Here is a 20779-nt window from a genome sequence, read left to right as displayed (position 1 = left end):
AAATACCTGAATAGTTTGCATGCATGATTTATATCCTTTCTTCAAGGTAATGTTGTTGCATTTCTGTCTGAAGCAGTTCATGCCCATATGCAGCAAGACCTTAACAACATCCAGACTTGGCTGATGAGTGGCAAATAACACTCACACCTCACAACTACCAGATGTTGATCAACTCCAACAAGAGAGAGTCGAACCATCATGCCTTGACATTCGATGACACTTCTAATCACTAACTCCCATACTGTCAACATCTTGGAGTTACTGTTAACCATAAACTGCGTTGGGCCAACCATATAATTACTCCAAAACCTTAGATATAATTACTGTGGCTCCACGAGCAGGTAAGGAATTTTGCTGCAAGTAACTGACCTCTTGTCTCCCCAGATACTGTCCACCATCTACAAAACACAAGTCACTTTGCATGTCTTGATGGTCATCACATTGCTGGATTTCTCAGGCTGTCTCTTTTTAGCACATCCTCCTTGTAGATTATTCTTTTGGCATCATCCTTGAGCTTTTGGAATACTCCCTGTATGACTTGTGACTTTGGATTGTCTGCAGGCAATGAAGACTATGATCTTCTGTTCCAGAAAGATATCAGCGTTATTTTCATTGAACCAGACCTGGTGGTGACATTATTCAATCCTAATGGTCTGGATTTATGAGTCAGTTTCACTGACTTTACTTGCTCTGACTGATCTGGAATTGAATTGGATGTGTGATGGTTTTTCCAATTAGTCATTAGCTGCTGTCATGATGACACAAGATCTGTTGTCAGAATGGTCTGTGAACAATAAATTTGAATAGTTTGTTCAGCAGCTGTTTAGTTTTTTGAACAATCCATTATAAAAATAAACAGCAAAAAACTTAAACAAGGTAAAGGTTAGTTAATTACAAAATTATTGCTGGAAATTACGTAAGTAAACGTAATAAAGATATGACCTAAAAATATAAATCCAAAGATTAGAGTAAATAAAGATAAAAGGTATAAAGGAAAAAGTGGGATCAGTCTGTAAGATCATTGCAGGCTTGGCTTGATTGATGATTTCACTTTCCAAGGTGAAGAGGTTGAAAACTTGAAGTCAGAATTCAGCAGCTGTGATGGTTTCTATAGTTGAATAGGCGTTGGTTTCCCCATGAACAGACTTCAGTAGAATAGATTCTGGAGGGATTAATGTCTCCCTTACTTCACTTTTACAGCACTACAGCTTGTGGCACTTTAGTAATCTGGTTCAATACAGCAATCCTTTAGCTAGTTTGCCTTACTCTGTCTCCCCACCGAGACCCCTCTATTACTGATGTGTCTCTCTCTGATGGCATCTCAGAGTTGAGATTGGAGGTGGACTCAGATCGTGGCCACAGCCTGTCTTCTCATATTCAAAACGAAACAGATGCTAGTTATTTATAAGAAATACCCCAGACATGATGATAAGAGAAACCATGTCACCGTGTTTTGCCATTTGTGTGGGCTCGAAGGTTCTGGTGGATGGGGTGGTCAAGAGGAGGGGCATCCTCTTCCTTCAGGACTGGCAGAGGACAGCATGCCACTATACCCTGCCTGCCTGGTCCAAGCTTGCCACCTGGGTCAGTGTTGTTTCCACAATCTATAGCAAAATGCATCAAAGCCATAAAATGTCAATGAACTTTCCTGTTTTGTCAGGCTAGGGCTAGAGGATGGTTTGTAGTGAAGTTCCCCAGTGGTCAGTCTTGGAATCTGCGGCTTTTCCTGGTAATAGACTAAAGTGATCTAGATCTTGGGGTGCAGAGGGCAGTGCCAGAAAGTTGCAAACTTGAGAGCATTGTAAAGTGTGAAGAGGTCAGTGTAGAAATTCAGAAAGACATTTCCAGTTGTTGGAATGGGCAGATAGATGGCAGATGAAGTTCAATGTCAAAAGGTTTGAAGTGGTAGAGCTTGGAGAAAGAACATGGAGTGACAGTATTTTTTTTATTCATTCATGGGATGAGGGCGTCACTGGCATTTATTGCCCATCTGTAATTGCCCAGAGGGCAGTTAAGAGTCAACCACATAGTTGTGGGTCTGGAGTCACAGGTAAGCCAGACCAGGTGAGGATGGCAGTTTCTTTCCCTATAGGACATTAATGAACCAGATGGGCTTTTCCTGACAATCGGCAATGGATTCATGGTCATTGGTAGATTCTTAATTCCAGATATTTATTGAATTCAAATTCTAATTTGAAATCAGGTCCCCAGAACATTGTCTGGGTCTCTGGATTAACAGTCCAGCGATAATACCACTAGGACATTACCTCCCCCTTTAAAACAAAGCGTACTTTTCTAAAGGGAGTATCGGAGCAAAGAAATTTAGATGTACATATGCATAAGACTTACAGTCATGCAGTTGTGGAGTTTTGCAGCATGGAAAGAGACCCTTTGGTCTAGCTGAGACATCCCAATCTGACCCAGTCACATTTGCCAGTATTTAGCCCATATCCCTCTAAACCCTTCCTATTCATATACCCACCCTTTTAAATGTTATAATTTTACCTGCCTCAACCACTTCCAACAGCAGTTCTTTCCTACACACACCACTCTCTGCCTGAAAAATTTACCATCAGGTCTCATTTAAATCTTTCCCCTCTCACCTTAAACCTATGCCATCTAGTTTTAGATCCCACCCCGCCTCCCACCAACCAAACCGTAAGAAAAAGACCTGGCTATTCACCCTATCTATGTCTCTCGTGATTTCATAAACCTCTATAAGGCCACCCCTCAGCCTCCAACACTCTAGGTATAAAAGACCCAGCCTGTTCAACCTCTTCCTATAACTCCATCCTTCCAATCCCAGCAAGATGCCTGTAAATATTTTCTACACCGTCTTAAGTTTAACAACATCCTTCCTTTAGAAGAGTGACCAGAATTATGTGCAGTATTCTAAACATGGCCTCACCAATTCCTATATAAATGCAACATGACATCCCAACCCCTAATCTCAATGACCTGACCAACAAAGACAAGAGTACCACTCTGTAAGGGTGGAGTCTACCTACGACTCCACTTTCAAGGAACTATGCACCTGCATCCCTAGTTCTCTTTGTTTGGCAACACTCCCCAAGACCTTACTATTAAGTGTATAAGTCCTGCTCTGGTTTGCCTTACCAAAATGCAACACCTCACATCTATCTAAATTAAACTCCACCTGCCATTCCTCAGCCCATTGGCCCATCTGATCAAGTTCCCACTGTACTCTGAGGTATTCTTCTTCACTGTTCACTGCATCACCTACTTTGGGGTCATCTGCAAACTCACTAGCCATACCTCCTGTATTCACATCCAAATCATTTATATAAATAATGAAAAGCAGTGGACCCAGCACTGATCCTTGTGGCACACTGTTGGTCACAGGCCCCCAGTTTGAAAAGCAACCCTCTACCACCACCCTCTGTTTCCTACCTTCAAGCCAATTTTGTATCCAATTGGCTAGCTCCCCCATATCCGATGTGATGTGACCTTACTAACCAGGCTACCATGTGGAACCTTGTCTACTGGTCTGCCTTCATCAATCTTCTTCGTCATCTCTTCAAAAAACTCACTCAAGTTAGTAAGACACAATTTCCCATGCACAAAGCCACTGTTGATTCTGGCTTTTCATTACAGCCTTTCTTAAATAATGGCACCATATTAGCCAACCTCCAGTCACTGTTGATTCTGGCTTTTCATTACAGCTTTTCTCAAATAATGGCACCACATTAGCCAACCTCCAGTCTTTTGGTATCTCACTCATGGCTGTCGATGATATAAATATTTCAGTAAGGGATCCAATGATCTCTTTCCTAGCTTTCCACAAAGTTCTGGGAAACATCTGATCAGGTCCCAGGAGTTATCTGGCTTTATGTGTTTTACGACCACTAGCACCTCCTCCTGTGTAATACGAATCCTTTTTAAGACATTGTTATTTATTTCCTCAAATATTGTAGCTCCCATGTCCTTCTCCACAGTAAATCTTGAAGCAAAATATTTGTTTAGAATCTCACTGATCTCCTGGGTCACTAAAGGTCGCAGGATTAGTAGAGAGCAGTTAACAAAACATTCAGTATTCTAGACTTCATTAATAGAGTCATAGAGTACAAGATAAAGGAGGGTATGCTGAACAAATAAAATTAAAGAACCGCCGATACTGGAAATCAGAAATAAAATCAGAAATTGCTGGAAAAATTCAGCAGGTCTGGCATCATCTGTGAAGAGAAAGCAGAGTTAATGTTACGGGTCCAGTGACTGGTTTTCAGGCGGTTGAACTTTTGTTGGACACTAATTAGACCTCAGCTGGAGCATTATGTACATTTATGGGTGACACATTTAGGAGAATGTAAATGTATTGGAGAGAGTGCAAAAGATGTTTTGTAAAAATGGGATGAAAAACTTCAGTATGAGGATAGATTGGAGAAATTGGGTCTATTTTGTTGGAGAGGAGAAGGTGAAGAGGAGATTAAATAAAGTTTTCAAAAACTATAAAGTGTCCAGTTAGAATAGAAACTGTTCTTGTTTGTAAAAGAATTGAGAACCAAAGGGCACAGAGTTGAGATAGTAAGAACTGCTAATGCTGGAGTTAGATAACACAGTGTGGAGCTGGAGGAACACAGCAGGCCAGGCAGTATCAGAGGAGCAGGAAAATTGACGTTTCAGGTCGGGACCCTTCTTCTGCTGGCACAGATTTGATGTTCTTCATTCTCAAAGGTATTGCCTGGAGGTTTGGTGGACGTGGGTTCAATTGAGGCATTCAAGGTTGCATTAGATGATTATTTAAATAGAACAACATGCAGTGTTACAAGAAAAGGCAGGAAATTGGTACTGAGCCAAAATGCTCAGAGAACCAGTGCTGACAAGATAGCCTAAATGGCCATGGCAGATGGTGGAATTTGAATCCAATAAAATATCTGGAATTAGGACTCTAATTGTCAATTGTCGGAAAAACCCATCTGATTCACTAATATCCTTTAGGGAAAGAAACTGCCATCCTTACCTGGTTTGGCCTACATGTGACTCCAGACCCACAGCTATGTGGTTGACTCTTAACTGCCCTCTGGGCAATTAGGGATGGGCAATAAATGCTGCCTGGCCAGTGATGCTCTCATCCCGTGAATGAATAAAAAAAATCTTTCCAGTGAGTTGATGCTGTCCCCTATGAAACTGACAAATAAACTCTCTGCTTCTGACATAAGTAAATGAGCTAAGTTGACTTTGTAGAATGCTACCAGACCCAGGATCAATTTCCATAGTAACAATTTCCATAGTAACAATCCAATTTTACCATCTATGTCAACTAGAGTTCATCTTGCACCTTTGATAAACCTTGTATCAACGTACAACTTCAACATTGTACAGGCATATTCATTCAACACCTCATTCTCACTGCTAACTAAACCTGTATATTAACCTTGAGAGAATCCTGAACTAGGACTCTTAAGTGCCATTGTATTTCAGATGTCTGAAGCCTTTCCGATTTAGAAAATTGTCTACGCCTCTATTCTTCCGAGCAAAGTGCATTACTTCATCCTTTCCCACATTGTATTTCCTCTGCCACTTCTTTGCCCACTCCCTTAGCATCTCCACTACTTTGGCAGCCTTCCTGCCTCCTCAACACTACTTGTTCCTCCACCTATCTTTGTGTCATCTGAAAACTTAGCAACAATGTCTTCAGTTCCTTTGTTCAGATCATGAATGTATAACATGAACAGTTATGGTTCCAACACTGACCCAGTGGAACTTCACTAGTTACTGGTTGCCATCTTGAAAAAGACCCCTTTATCCCCACTTTCTACTCTCTGTCAGTCAGCCAATTCTCTATCCATGCCTGTATGTTGCCCCAAACACCAGAGGCTCTTCCTTGTTTCGCAGCTTCCTGTGCGGCACCTTGTTAAAGGCCTTTTGGAAGTCCAAATAGATCATATCCACTGACCTTCCTTTGTCTAACTTGCTTGTTACCATCCTTAAAGAATTCTAACAGATTTGTCAGGCATGACCACCCCTTCATGAAGCAGTGCTGACTCAGCTCTATTTTACCAAATACTCCGCAATCTCATCCTTAATGATAGGCTCTAAAATCTTACCAACAATTGAGGTCAGACTAACCGGCTATAATTTGCTGTTTTCTGCCTCCCTCCCTTCTTTAACAGGAGCGTTACAGTAGCCATTTCCCAGTCTCTAGCACCTTCCGTGACTCCAGTGAAGACTAATGCAAAGTAGGTATTCAGTCCCTGCACCATTTCTTATTCGCTATTCCTACTTCTCCAGCCTCATTTTCCAGTGGTCCAATGTCTGCTCTTGCTTCTCTCTTAACTTTTATATATCTAAAAAAAACCTCTCGCAATCTTCTTATATATTATTAGCTGGCTTACCCTCAGTTTTCATCTTCTCTCCCCTTATTGCTTTTTTTGTTGTCCTCTGCTCGCTTTTAATGGCTTCCCAATCCTATGGCTTTCCACTAATCTTCACTGCATCGTATGCATTTTGTTTTCCTTTTATGCTGCCCCTGACTTTCCTTGTCAGCCATTGTTGCCTTCTCCTCCCCTTAGCCTGTTTCTTCTTCTTCAGGATTAATTTCTGTTGTGCCTCATGATTTACCCTCAGAAACTCCTGCCATTAGCTGCTCCACTGTCTTCTCTGCTAGGCTCCCCTTCTAATCAACTCTTGCCAGTTTCCCACTCATATCTTTGTTGATACCTTTATTCAACTATAATACCGTTCCATCTGATTCCAGCTTCTTCCCCTCAAACTGCAGGGTGAATTCTACCACATTATGGTAACTGTCCTTTAGGAATTCCTTCACCTTAAGCTCCCTCATCAAATCTGCCTCATTACACATCATCAAATCCAGAATTGCCTGTTCCCTTGTGGGTCAAAGCACAAAATGCTCCATTTTATAGACATTCCACAAATTCGTTTCTTAAGATCTGCTACCAGCCTAATTTTCCCAGTCCACCTGCATATTGAAGCCCCCTACGATTATTGTGATCGTGCTTTTCTTACATGCCTTTTCTATCTCCTGATTTATTTTCTGCCCCAGATCCTGACTACTGCTGGGAGACCTCTACCACAAATTCCATTGTGGTTTTTTTCCCTTTGTAGTTCCTGAACTCTACCAACATAAATTCTAAGCCTTTGGATCCTTTACTGCTTCTTGTTATTGATTTAATTTAATTTAATTTCTTACTAACAACACAACTCTTCCCTCTCTCTGCATCTCCCTGTTCCTTTCAATAGGATGTGTATCCTTGGATATTTAGTTCCCAGCCGTGATCCCCATGCAGCCATATCTCTGTCGTACCCATAACCTCATACCCAACAAGTTCAATCTGCGTTACAAGATCTTTTACATTTGTCGAATAAGTACATTTAAGTGCTCATTTAAGTACAACATCCTCAGTCTTGTGTTCACCGCCAGGCACCCCCTCACCCTCTTATATTTTTCCCTTATTGGCTGTGCCTGAAGCTAGATTCCTGACCCTTTCTATACTCGCTGTCCTATTATTTGTCCTGGAAACTTTAATAACTGCTCCTGAGACCCCCAACTGGTTTAAAGTTCTTGTGACCTTGATTTACCGCTGTTTGTGCCTTGAGTTTGTCTACCTTGTTCCAAATACTTCATGCATTAAAAAATGTATTGTTCCTTGATACAATATGACATTCATACATTCTGTCTCTTGCTTTTATTTTCTGGTAACAACCAACCCCATCATTAATCAGCAATCCTACCTTCTCCTTTACCTTTGATTTTATAATTTTCAATGTAACTGAACCCACTCCCTCTCTATTTAGTGTAAAGCCCTATCCACAGATCTAGTTCTGTCATTTGCCAGGACTCTGGTCTCAGCATGTTTCAGGTGGAGCCCATCCCATTGGAACACTCCATCCTTCCCCAGTCCTGGTGCCAATGCTCCATGAACTCAAACCCATTACTTGCAATCTCCAACTTGTTAGACAATCTTAAAGACTGAGGCTCCTTTAGTATGACCTCCTGGATCCCTCTACCTGCCTCACTCATAGTCACACCCTCATGTCCCTGACCACTGACCAAATTCAAAGTAGCTAATCTAAGGGGTGTGACAGTTTCTAAAAACTAGCATCCAGGTAACACATCCCCCCCCTTGATGTATTGCAGTGTTTGAAGCTCAGACTCTCACCAACTCTGAGCCAGAGTTCCTCGAGCAGCCAACACTTACTATAGATGTAGTTGCTATGAACCACAATGGGGTCCACCAACTCCCACATCATGCAGTTACAACACATCACCTGGCCCTGCATCTCTATTTTATTTACTTAGTTACAATTTATATTTTAAAACATTCCTACTGGTCTTTTAGTTTATAACCTGTAAATATTTCTCCTACAATCTGTAAGTAACCTATGGCAGATAGTCAAGTTAACGGCCATTGCTACCCAATGAATTTGTAACTTTCCTGTGATGTCACTCTGTTCTTTTGCTTGGTCCCTGATCCTGAGAGCCTTCGGTTTACTTCAGACTGTTTCTCCCTCAGATGTGATCTCTCTTTCCTGTCTGTGTGCAGTTAACCGTTTGTGTGCCTTCAACAAGTGCTTTCTTAAATAGAGCTGAGGTGAGCTAGGATGACTCACATTAGATCCAGTGATACTAAAAGAACAGCAATATATTTTCAAGCCTGAATTGTCTGTGGCTTAGAGGGGAACATACAGGTAATGTTGATCCTATGAATCTGCTGTCCTTTCATTCTAGATGGTAGGGGTCATGGGTTTGGAAGGTGCTGCCTAAGAAACTGTGGTAAATTTCTGCAGTGCACCTTGTAGATGGCACTTTTTGCTGCTACTGAGCATCAGTGATGGGGAAATGAATGTTTGCATATGTGGTGCATCTCAAGTCAGCTGCTTTGTCCTAGATATCGAGTTTCTTGAGTGTTGTTGGAGCCACACTCATCCAGGCAAATGGGAATATTCCATCACACACCTGACTTGCGCTTTGGAGATGGTGGATCGACTCTGTGGGTCAGAGTTTAGTTACTCATTGAGGATTCCTGACCTCTGACCTATTATAGCCACTGTATCCACATAACCAGTCCACTCCAGTTTCTGGTCAGTGGGAGATTCAGTGATGGTGATGCAATAGAATGTCAAGGGGCAATCGTTATAACTCTTTGTTTATTATTCATTCACGTCTCTGACTAGGGCAGCATTTATTGCCCATCCCTAATTGCCCAGAGGGCAGTTCAAAGTCAACCACATTGCTGTGGATTTGGAGTCACATGTAGGCCAGACCAGGTAAGGATGGCAGCTTCCTTCCCTAAAGGACATTAGTGAATCAGATGGGTTTTTCCAACAATCGACAATCGATGTGGTCATCATTAGATGATTCCAGATACTTCTGTTGAATTCAAATTTCACTATCGTATGTGGCAGGATTAGAACCCAGGTCCCCATAACATTATCTGGGTCTCTGGATTAACAGTCCAGCAGAATACCAGTAGGCCATCGCCTCCCTATCTGTTTGGAGATGGTCATTGTTTGGCACTTATGTGGCGTGAATATTACCTGCCACTTGACAGCCCAAGCGTGGATAAGATATCCAGGCACAGCCACATTTGAATATGACTGCTGCAGTATCTGAGGAGTGGCGGATGGTGCTGAACATTGTGCAATCATTGGTGAACATCCCCTCCCTTCTGACCTTAGGGTAGAAGGAAGGTTATTGATTAAGCAGCTGAAGATAGTTGGGTCTAAGACACTCCCCTGAGATGTCTTGGAGCTGAGATTTTTTTCTAACCACAACCATTTTCCTCTGTGTTAGGTATGACTACAAAGAAGGAGACACTTACCCCCTGTTGCCTGTTGATTCTAGTTTTGCTAGAGCTCCTTGATGCTACAATTTGTCAAATGCACCTTTAGTGTCAAGGCGTCACTCTCACCTCACCTCTGGAATTTAGCTCGTTTCTACACGTTTGGACCAAGACCGTAATGAGGTCAGGAGATGAGTGGCCCTGGCAGAACTGAGCAGGTTATAAATCCAGAGAAAATAAGAACAGGAGTAGACCGTTAGGCCCCCTGAGACTGCTCCGCCATTCAATAGGATCATGGCTGATTTGACATTCCTCACATCCACTTTCTTGCATTTTCCATATAACCCTTGATTCCTCTACTGATCAAGAATCTACCTATCTCAGTCTAAGTAAGTGCTGTTTCATCACTTCCATCACTTTATTGATGATCGAGAGTAGACTGATGGGCTGATACTTGGTCAGATTAGATTTGTGCTGCTGTTTCTGTATGGGAATACTTGGGTAATTTTCCACATTGTCAGGTAAATGTAAGTGTTACAGCTATTACTGGTTAAATGACTAGTAACCTTTCTAGGGTTATCAACATTCTAACGACTATTGAAGAAAGGATATTTACATCATCTGAATTACTACTTTTCATCATTACAGGACTCTAACATTTAACTGAGCTTTTCTACCATGCTTTGCAGCTGTAATATGTGGAATACAATTCAAATCCATATATTTAAGCTAACAAAATAAACTAAATGCTGCATCCACATTCATAAAAAAAATTGTTGAGTAGTAAATACTGAAGAGGATATCAACGGAATGGGTAATGCAATAGCAAATGGAATTCAACTGAGAAAAGTGTGAGAAAATGTGTTTGGGCAGGGCTAACAGGACAGGGAAATACATTCTAAATGGAAAGACCCTGAACAGTACTGAGGATCAGATGGATCTTGGTTTGCACAGATTCCTCTAGCTAGCAGAGAAGACATATGGGATACTGGCCTATAATTGCTAAGGCATAGAATACAAGACCAGGATAGTTATGCTGGAATTGTACAAAGTACTGGTTAGGCCACACCTGGAGAACTGTGTGCTGTTCTCGTCATCACATTATAGGAAGAATGTGATTATATGTGGGAGGGTACAAAGGATATTTACCAGGATGCTTCCTGAGGTGTAGGGTCTGAGTTTGAGGATCAATTGGATACACTGGGGTTGTTTTCCTATGAACAGTGAAGTTTGAGAGGGGTTGTGACAGAGGTATATAAGATTATGAGAGGCATAGAGAAAGTGGACAGGAGGCACTTTTTCCATTAGTAGAGGCACCAATAGCCAGGGTCCATAAATTTAAGGTAACAAGTAGAGGCAAAAAGAAGAGAAATATTTTTATCCAAGGGATGAATGTGAGTATGGATGCTTGAGTAAGAAATTCTTGTAAAATTTAAGTAGTATTTGGATATCACTTCTGTTGCCATAGCCTCCACAGCCATGTACCAAGACCTGGAAAATGGGATTAGTACAGTCAAATGTTTGACTGATACTGAATAGCCACCTTCTGTGGTGTAGATTGCTGAAGTGTCTGTGAATCTATCCACAACAATAGCTGCCCAAGATTTTGTGCGCAGTGTCTTTATAAGATTTGATAATGCAGAGTTAAACGGAGCTTCTGCTATTCAGCTTCTCTACATTGCAGACAATTTTCTTCTGCAAAGTGATATCAAAGTGTTTTTAATTGATTTTGTGAATGGGGAAAATTGTGGCTAATGGATTTGAATGGATTCAAATAGAACGTCATCCATTTGAACTGAGAATAGATCAAACACTTACTAATTGGTGACAAGTTAGAAGCAGTGGAAGTTTGGTATCAATTGGATAGCAAAATAGGAGCGAATAGTTAAGTGCAGTGGATTTTAAATTATCGTAGAGAGAATTTCAATGATGGACAACGCATCATGATCACAGGAGATGGCTTTTGTGATTAGGGCCAAGGATGTCATTATACTGTGGCTTGGGTTGGGGGTAGGGGAAGGGAATGTAACCAGAGGGATTTGACCTGGGAGATTCAAGAGAATTGGCAGAAAGTTGGGGTTGTTAACCCACTCAAGGGCATTAGTGAGGAAGGGAGGTTTGCAGAGATGGATGGTTAATGTTGGATTTTGAACTATATTTTCCTGGTTTCATGGAGACACGGTTGTCGATTGGGACAGGAGCTGGGAAAAGGGCAAACATCCACCTTGGTCAGTTGCCTGTTGCATTTCTGACACAAGGGACTTTCCTGGGATGGGCTAGAATCTCGACTGGTTTCCTGCTGTACTGAGGCAGGCAACAATTGCAGCAATCAAAGAACAATTTTGTGCTGCTGCCTGTAATTCACTGAAATTGTCCAATGTGACGGGATGACACTGGCTGTATTGAGGCAGTCTGCTGGAGTCAGACCAGAGGTCAACGAGAACCAGATGCTCCAAACCCGTATTGATGGAGCCTCTGGGATAAAAGGTGACTGCCCCATCAGTGATTTGGCTCACAGAGACGTCCCCCAGTCCCCTGTCAACTTCAGGATTTTTCAGTGCAGCCCTCCTGTATGAGCCAGTGAAGACATCTCCACTTTGAGACACTCTTGTGGTTTCCAATCTACCTCAGCAGCAGTTGCCTCTTGCAGTGGAGTGAGGAGGCTTCAGAGCTCTTGGTCCTCTGATGTGGCCGATAGAGTTGGAAGCCTGCTTGCCATCCTTAATAGGCAACAAATGCAGTGGTGGGTAAATAGGAATCCACTCCCTGTCTGATTACACAACTGGTCTAGCTGCAGGCCAGTGCAAAACTTTGTTGTCCACTTGGTCTCAACATCAAGGTTCTAAAGACCAAGGAAGTTTAAGCCCTCTAATAGGGGCTGGTATGAATAGTTTTCAAAATGAAACCTAAAAAAGCCATTAATATTGCCATTTGACATCAGACTGATGAATGGTGCTTGTTTGGCTTAAATGTGTTCAATAGCTCTCAATGGTATAGGGAGAAAATGGGACCATCCAGTATACTAGAGATAGTAGGAACTGCAGATGCTGGAGAATCCGAGACAACAAGGTGCAGGGCTGGATGAACACAGCAGGCCAAGCAGCATCATAGGAGCAGAGAGGCTGACGTTTCGTGCCTAGACCCTTCATCAGAAAAGGGGGAGGGGAAGGGGGTTTTGAAATAAATAGGGAGAGAGTGGGAGACGGATAGAAGAGGGATAGAGGAGAGGATAGGTGGAGAGGTATACTATATAGTATATAGTTCCAGTGTAGTTACGCTAATAAAAGTGGGAGAGAGCAATCATACTCCTGCCTCATTTTCTTTTGTGTGCATTTTTGGGCACCCAAATGGAAAAATGCCTAAAAAACTAGCAGTGGAGCTTTCACCACAGGAAAGGTGGGGTGGGGTGGTCTGTCACTTTTCCAAGTTGCATGAAACATCAGACATGTTGAACTTTGCCTACCTCTAAAAATAGCTACTTGTCAGCCATCAATTGGCCCTGATTCTGCTGGTCAAGGACTTAACTATAGGCCTATCAGGCCTATAGCTACACTTATATTTCTGATCCTCAATACTTTTGCAGGTCTATTCCACTGTTGTGAAATCTCATTCATTCCCTCTCTCTCTCTGTTTCAACTGTGCAATGTCTTAAAGAATCTTGGAGTTACAAGTGACCTCTAAACAAAACCATAAGTCAAAATGAAACTTGTTTGATGATCTCTCTGATTGATACCTATTAATTTTATCATGACATCCACAGCTGAAGCAGCAAGACCAAGTTTATTAACTCCAATTACAACACAAAGCCAGATTAACATAATGACAACTAAGATAATACATGATAGGCAAATGCATTGTCTTATGGTGTGTTGCAATCTGATAATTGAGCAAAACAGCTCATCTGAACTGTACCTACAGTTTGTGTTAACTTGGATTTGACAATGGCTATTGAGAAGGTCATGGTGGAAGACCCTAAGTTGCAGACTGGAAGAGAGTGCTTTTATCAGGGGAGGTGACTGGGGGAAATAATGGGAGGATTTGAAAACTGTGCTTTAGACAAAAAAAAAGCACATGACGAATTCACTGAAAGTTAATTACCTGAAGCTAAAAAGCTTCATGTTGATTGGCTTTACGTTGATTGCCTAAATAGAGGACATTTTCATCATTTTGGCTCAATGCAGGAAATAAGATAAGTCATTTTTAAAAATTCTGCATTGTGATTTCATCGTTTGCTATAAAACTGACTCATAATTAATAGCATTGGTGATATTCTACATTTAATAAATCAAGATGAAATCAGCAATGCACCAATAACAAGCAGAGGAAACCTATTTGTCATAATAAGGGTAGTTACTTTACATAAAGACATTGTCAAGTTCATTGTGCTTTTTAATAAACTTGATTGTCATCTGATAAAGACTTAGATTTGTTGGCAAGGCAACATGGAATCATGTTCATCATTTCTTGCAAAGAACATTTATTGGCTATGCATCTTTTATGGCCAGATTTTATCAACAATCTATCATAATGAATAAAGTGGAGTGATTAAGATAGATCACTGAGTTTGATCTGTCCTTCAATGCAATTATATCACCTGTTGCAGTTTGCAATAAGCGATTATGAGATTGCTGCAAAATTAATACTATCTATCTTAATGCAATACATGCAATACATTCACTCTGAGCAAGGTAGTAGTTATGAAGAAAAGTGGCAATGTGAAAACACTTGGTTTCCTGCCCTACTAGTGTATATGTGGGAGGATGACCTTTATGCTTTCCAAAGAAATAGCTGATCCTATCAGAAATTCCAAGGTCAACTATTTATAATAATGTTGTTGGGTCAAATTCAGAAGGTGCAGCAAGGTCCAGGTAGGCCTGCAAGTAGCCAAAAAACTTTGTAAAGAGCAGAACAAAGATAAAACCAATATTTTAAAGGCTGAATAAACGTCTGGAAGAGTGAATACACTGGCCAGAACTAAAGAGGGAAAAAGTGAGAGCAATGACCTAACATTTTTAATTTCAGGAATGTATTTGTTACATTATTAGCAAAGGGACTATTACATAATCTAGTGGGATATTCAGTGACCTGACTTAGGTCAACAAAGGGAAAATTCTTATTACATGAAAAACAGAACAGAAGCAAATGGATATTCTGAACAATAGCATTCAAGTTTTCCACTTTGGGGTATCCTATTAATACTTTATGCATTGTCACAAAAAAAAGACATCTGATATTATTCACGCTAATTATTTAAAATTCTTTAATGCATCATGTCACAGTTGAATATATGAATTGGAGCAGAAGTAGACTATTCAGCCCCTTGAGCGTGCTCTGCTAATCAATAAGATCATGGCTGGTGTGTTTGTGTCCCAACTCCAATTTCTGACTTCTCCGATACTCACTTGTAGGTCAAAAATCTATCTACATCTGTCTTGAAAGAATTCAATGATCCAGTTACCACCACTGTCTCAGGAAACAAGTTCCAAAGATTCACAGATCTTTGAGAGAAGAAAGATATTCTTCTCATCTCCATCTTAAATGGGAAATCACTGAATTTTAAACTCATACCACCAGTTCAGTTGGGGAAACATCTCCCATGTCCACCTTGTCAAGATTTTTTTTGTTTCAATAAAAATACCTCCAATGGATAAAGGTCCAGTCAATATTTCAATATTTTTTGTCCAATGTTTCCAGATAAGATAGTCCCAACATCCCAGGAATTGATTGAGTAAATTTTCACTGAACTGCTTTTAATGCAATTATATGTTTCTTAAATAAGGAGACTATGAATATACACAGCACTCCAGATATGTCATGAGAAAATAAGACAACCATCAAAGAATTGGGTAATGTGGAAGGTTCACATTCTTGCTTCCAATTACTTTACAACTACTTGCTTATCAAGAATCTATTTTTGTGTCTTAAAATTATTCAAAAACCCTGCTTCCACCACCTTTTGAGATAGAGTTCCAAAGACTCACCACACTTTGCAAAAAAAGAATCCTGCTCAGCTCTTGTCTTAAGTGGGCAACTGCGTATTTTGAAACAGAGACCTTCAGTTTCAGATTCTCCCATAAGAAGAAACGTCCTGTCCACACACACATACCCTCTCAAGACTGGTGAGGATCTTATATCTTTCAAGCAAGTCATGTCTTATACTTCTAAGCTCCAACAGATACAAGCCTAGCTTATCCAACCTTTCCTCTTAAGACAACCAACCAATTCTGGGTATTAGTCGAGTAAACCTTTTTTAAAATGTGTCCAATTCAATTACATCCTTCCTTAAATAAGGTGACAAATACTGTCCCAAGTACCCCAGATGTGGTTTCATTAATTCTGCCAATAGTTGAAACACAACCTTGCCATGACTGTGCACAGTTCCTTTTACAATAAGTTGAGATATTCTATTCACATTCCTAATTACTTGCTGTACCAGCAGACTAGCCTTTTGTGATTCACAGAAGGAAACAGAAATCTATGTAAGTTTCAGAGCTCTGTATTCTCTCACTATTTAGACAATGTACTTCTTTCTTTATTCTTCCTGTCAGAAGTGATTGCACAACAAATGGATCTAAGCTAACTCGGCAATCCTGCCATATCCAGCCAATGAATGGTGGTGGGCAATTAAATGATAAATTGAGGAGGAGGCTCCATAAATTTCTGAACATCAGTCATGGGGAACCCAGCATATCAGTGCAAAATATAAGGTTGAAGCAACTGCAACAAACTTCAGCCAGAAGTGCCAAGTGGAAGTTCCATCTCGAGTGATGACTGTTGACATCACGGCCACATTCGGCCGAACAAGACTGGAATCAATGGGTATTAGGGGACAAACATTCCACTGATTGGAGTCGTACATGGCACATAGGAACATGGTTGTGGTTATTGAAGGTCAGTCGTCTCAGCTCCGGGACATCTCTGCAGGAGCTCCTCAGGGTAGTGTCCAAAGTCCAACCATCTTCAGCTGTTTCATCAATAACCTTCCCATCATCATAAAGTCAGAAGTTGTGGATGTTTGTCGATGATTGCACAATGTTCAGCAGTCCATGGTCAAATGCAACAAGATCTGGACAATATCCAGCTTGGGCTGACAAGTGGAAAGTAACGTTTGCACCAAACAAATGCCAGGCTATGACCATCTCCAATAAGAGGCATTGAGGTTGTTGAGTTTGGTTGGCTCGCCGAGCTGGTTTCTTGTTTCACAGATGTTTCGTTACCATGCTTGGTAACATCCTCAGTGCAGCCTCCGATGAAGCGTCGGTGTGTTTTCCCGCCTGGTTTTTAAACTCTGGGGTCCGTTGAGATGGATTGCCTCACTTCCGGTTTTCCTTCATAGTGGAATGTATATGGGGTCGAGTTCAATGCGTTTATTGATAGCATGCTTCGTGGAGTGCCATGCTTCGAGGAATTCTCGTGCCTGTCTCTGTCTAGCCTGTCCCAGGATCTTGGTGTTGTCCCAGTCAAAGTGGTGGTTCTCCTTGTCCATGTGGATTGAGAATGAGTGAGTATTGGTCGTGTCTTTTTGTAGCCAGTTGGTGTTCCTGTACTCTTGTTGTTAGTTTCCTTCCTGTTTGTCCGATGTAGTGTTTCTCACAGTCTCTGCAGGGGATCTTGTAGATGACATTGGTCCTGTCCATGGCGGGGAGTGGGTCTTTAGTTCGGGTGAACAGTTGTCGCAGGGTTGACATGGGCCTGTGTGCCACTCTGATGCCCAGCGGTCGTAGGAGTCTTGTGGTGAGTTCCGACTTGTTTCCGATATAGGATAGTGTGATGAGTGTGTCGGGTCGTGTAGTCTCTTTCTGATGCTGTTTGTGTAGGCACCTTCTGACCCAGTTCTTTGGATTTCCATTATCCTTGAAAACCTGGAAGAGGTATTCTTCTTCCTCTTGGCATAGTTCCGTGTTGCTGCAGTGTGTTGTTGCCCTTTTAAATAGTGTTCGCACGCAGCTTCGTTTGTGTGTGCTGAGATGGTTACTGTTGAAGTTCAGTACCTGGTCTGCGTGTGTGGCTTTTCTGTGTACTTTCATTTGCAGTTTCCCATTTGTCTTGCGCTCTACCGTGACGTTCAGGAATGGGAGCTGATGGTTCTTCTCCTCCTCTCTGGTGAATTTTATTCCAGTGAGGGTGTTGTTTATAAATTTGTGTGTCTCCTCTAATTTGGAGAAGGACTGCCCTTCCGCAAATCCAACCAAAACTGTCGACACTCTACATAGACGACACCTTTGTCATCATTAAACAGACCAAACTAGAGGAGACACACAAACTTATAAACAACACCCTCACCGGAATAAAATTCACCAGAGAGGAGGAGAAGAACAAACAGCTCCCATTCCTGGACGTCATGGTAGAGCACAGGACAAATGGGGAACTGCAAATGAAAGTACACAGAAAAGCCACACACAAGGACCAGGTACTGAACTTTAATAGTAACCATCCCAGCACACACAAACGAAGCTGCGTGCGAACACTATTTAAAAGGGCAACAACACACTGCAGCAACATGGAACTATGCTAAAAGGAAGAAGAATACTCTTCCAGGTTTTCAAGGATAATGGATATCCAAAGAATTGGGTCAGGAGATGCCTGCACGAACAGCATCAGAAAGAGACTACACGGCCCGACACACTCATCACACTACCCTATATCGGAAACACGTCAGAACTCACTACAAGACTCCTACAACTGCTGGGCATCAGAGTGGCACACAAGCCCATGTCAACCCTATGACAACTGCTCACCTGAACTAAAGACCCACTCCCTGCCATGGACAGGACCAATGTCATCTACAAGATCTCCTGCAGAGACTGCGAGAAACACTACATCGGACAAACAGGAAGGAAACTAACAACAAGAGTACATGAACACCAACTGGCTACAAAAAGACACGACCAATACTCACTCATTCTCAATCCACATGGACAAGGAGAACCATCACTTTGACTGGGACAATACCAAGATCCTGGGACAGGCTAGGCAGAGACAGGCACGAGAATTCCTAGAAGCCTGGCACTCCACGAAGCATGCTATTAATAAACACGTTGAACTCGACCCCATATACATTCCACTATGAAGGAAAACCGGAAGTGAGGCAATCCATCTCAACGGACCCCAGAGTTTAAAAACCAGGCGGGAAAACACACCGACGCTTCATCAGAGGCTGCACTGAGGATGTTACCAAGCATGGTAACGAAACGTCTGCGAAACAAGAAATCAGCTCGGCGAGCCAACCAACCTCAACAACCTCAACACCCACAACCCGAGCTACAAATCTACTCCAAAACCTTATAAATAAAAGGCATTCTAACCATGGCCTCTTGACATTCAACAGTGTTACTCTCACTTAATCCCCCAATATCAACATCCACGGTGGGAGGTTATCATTGACCAGAAATTTAACTGGACTCACCACATAAACACGGTGGCTGCAAGAGCAAGTCAGAGGCTAGAAGTACCGTGGTGAGTAGCTCACCTCCTGATTCCCCAAGGCCTGTCCACCATCTACAAGTCAGCAGTATGATGGAATACTCTGTACTTGCCTGGATAGGTACAAGTTTGAAAATAGTCTGGAAGCTCGACACCATCCAGGGCAAAGCAGTCCACTTTCTACAGCACTACATTCACATCCACTCCCACCACCTCTGACGCTCAGTATCAGCAGATGCATTGCAATTCACCAAATATCCTTAGACAGCAACCTCCAAACGCATGCTCACATCGAACTAAAAGGACATAGGCAGCAGGTGAATGGGAACATCACCACCTGCACGTTTCCATCCAAGCCACTCACCATCCTGACTTGGAAATGTATTGCCATTCCTTCACTGTTGCTGGGTCAAAATCCTGGAATTCCCTCCCTAAGGGCATTGTGGATCCAACCACAGCATGTGGACTTCAATGGTTCAAGAAGGCAGCTCACCACTACCTTCTCAAGAGTGACTAGGGGTGGGTAATAAATGCTGGCAAGTCACTGAAGCCCAGATCCCACAATTGAATAGAACACTAACCCATCATCGGTTTTCTTCAGTTAAGATTGAGTAGATGGTGGTGGCTTTCTCATGACATTGCAAATGCTCAATAAAAGTGTATAACTTGACCAGAAGATGTAACAGACAGGTGCAGTTTAAATGTAGTTTCACACCTGAAGAGAGTATTCTCCACTCTATCAAAATCACAAGTGGTCAGTGGATCATATATATTCTATTTCACTATACTAAAGAGTTAAGTCCAAGATGACATTAAAATTATGTTAGCACTCATATAAATTTTCAGGGCAGGTTGAAGAAACACCCAGCCTCATAAGTAACAGAAGTAGAGCAGGATGACATGAGAGATAGTAGGAACTGCAGATGCTGGAGAATCCGAGACAACAAGGTGCAGAGCTGGATGAACACAGCAGGCCAAGCAGTATCATAGGAGCAGAAAGGCTGACGTTTTGGGCCTGGACCCTTCATCAGAAATGGGGGAGGGGAAGGGGGTTCTGAAATAACTAGGGAGAGAGAGGGAGGCGGATAGAAGATGGATAGAGGAGAAGATAGGTGGAGAAGAAACAGACAGGTCGTGGAGGCAGGTATGGAGCCAGTAAAGGTGAGTGTCGGTGGGGAGTTAGGGAGGGGATAGGTCAGTCCAGGGAGGACAGACAGGTCAAGGGGGTGGGATGAGGTTAGTAGGTAGGAGATGGGGGTGGGGCTTGAGGTGGGAGGAGGGGATAGGTGAGAGGAAGAACAGGTTAGGGAGGCGGGGACGAGCTGGGCTGGTTTTGGGATGCGGTAGGGGGAGGGGAGATTTTGAAGCTTGTGAAATCCACATTGATACCATTGGGCTGCAGGGTTCCCAAGCGGAATATGAGTTGCTGTTCCTGCAACCTTCGGGTGGCATCGTTGTGGCACTGCAGGAGGCCCAGGATGGACATGTCGGTTCGCAATAAACAACTGCACCTCGGTTCGCAATAAACAACTGCACCTCCCAGTTGCAAACCATTTCAACTCCCCCTCCCATTCCTCAGATGACATGTCCATCCT

Source organism: Rhincodon typus, chromosome 5 (genome assembly GCF_021869965.1).
Source record: "Rhincodon typus isolate 14 chromosome 5, sRhiTyp1.1, whole genome shotgun sequence".
NCBI lineage: Eukaryota > Metazoa > Chordata > Chondrichthyes > Orectolobiformes > Rhincodontidae > Rhincodon > Rhincodon typus.
Note: the sequence above shows the minus strand (reverse complement) of the source record.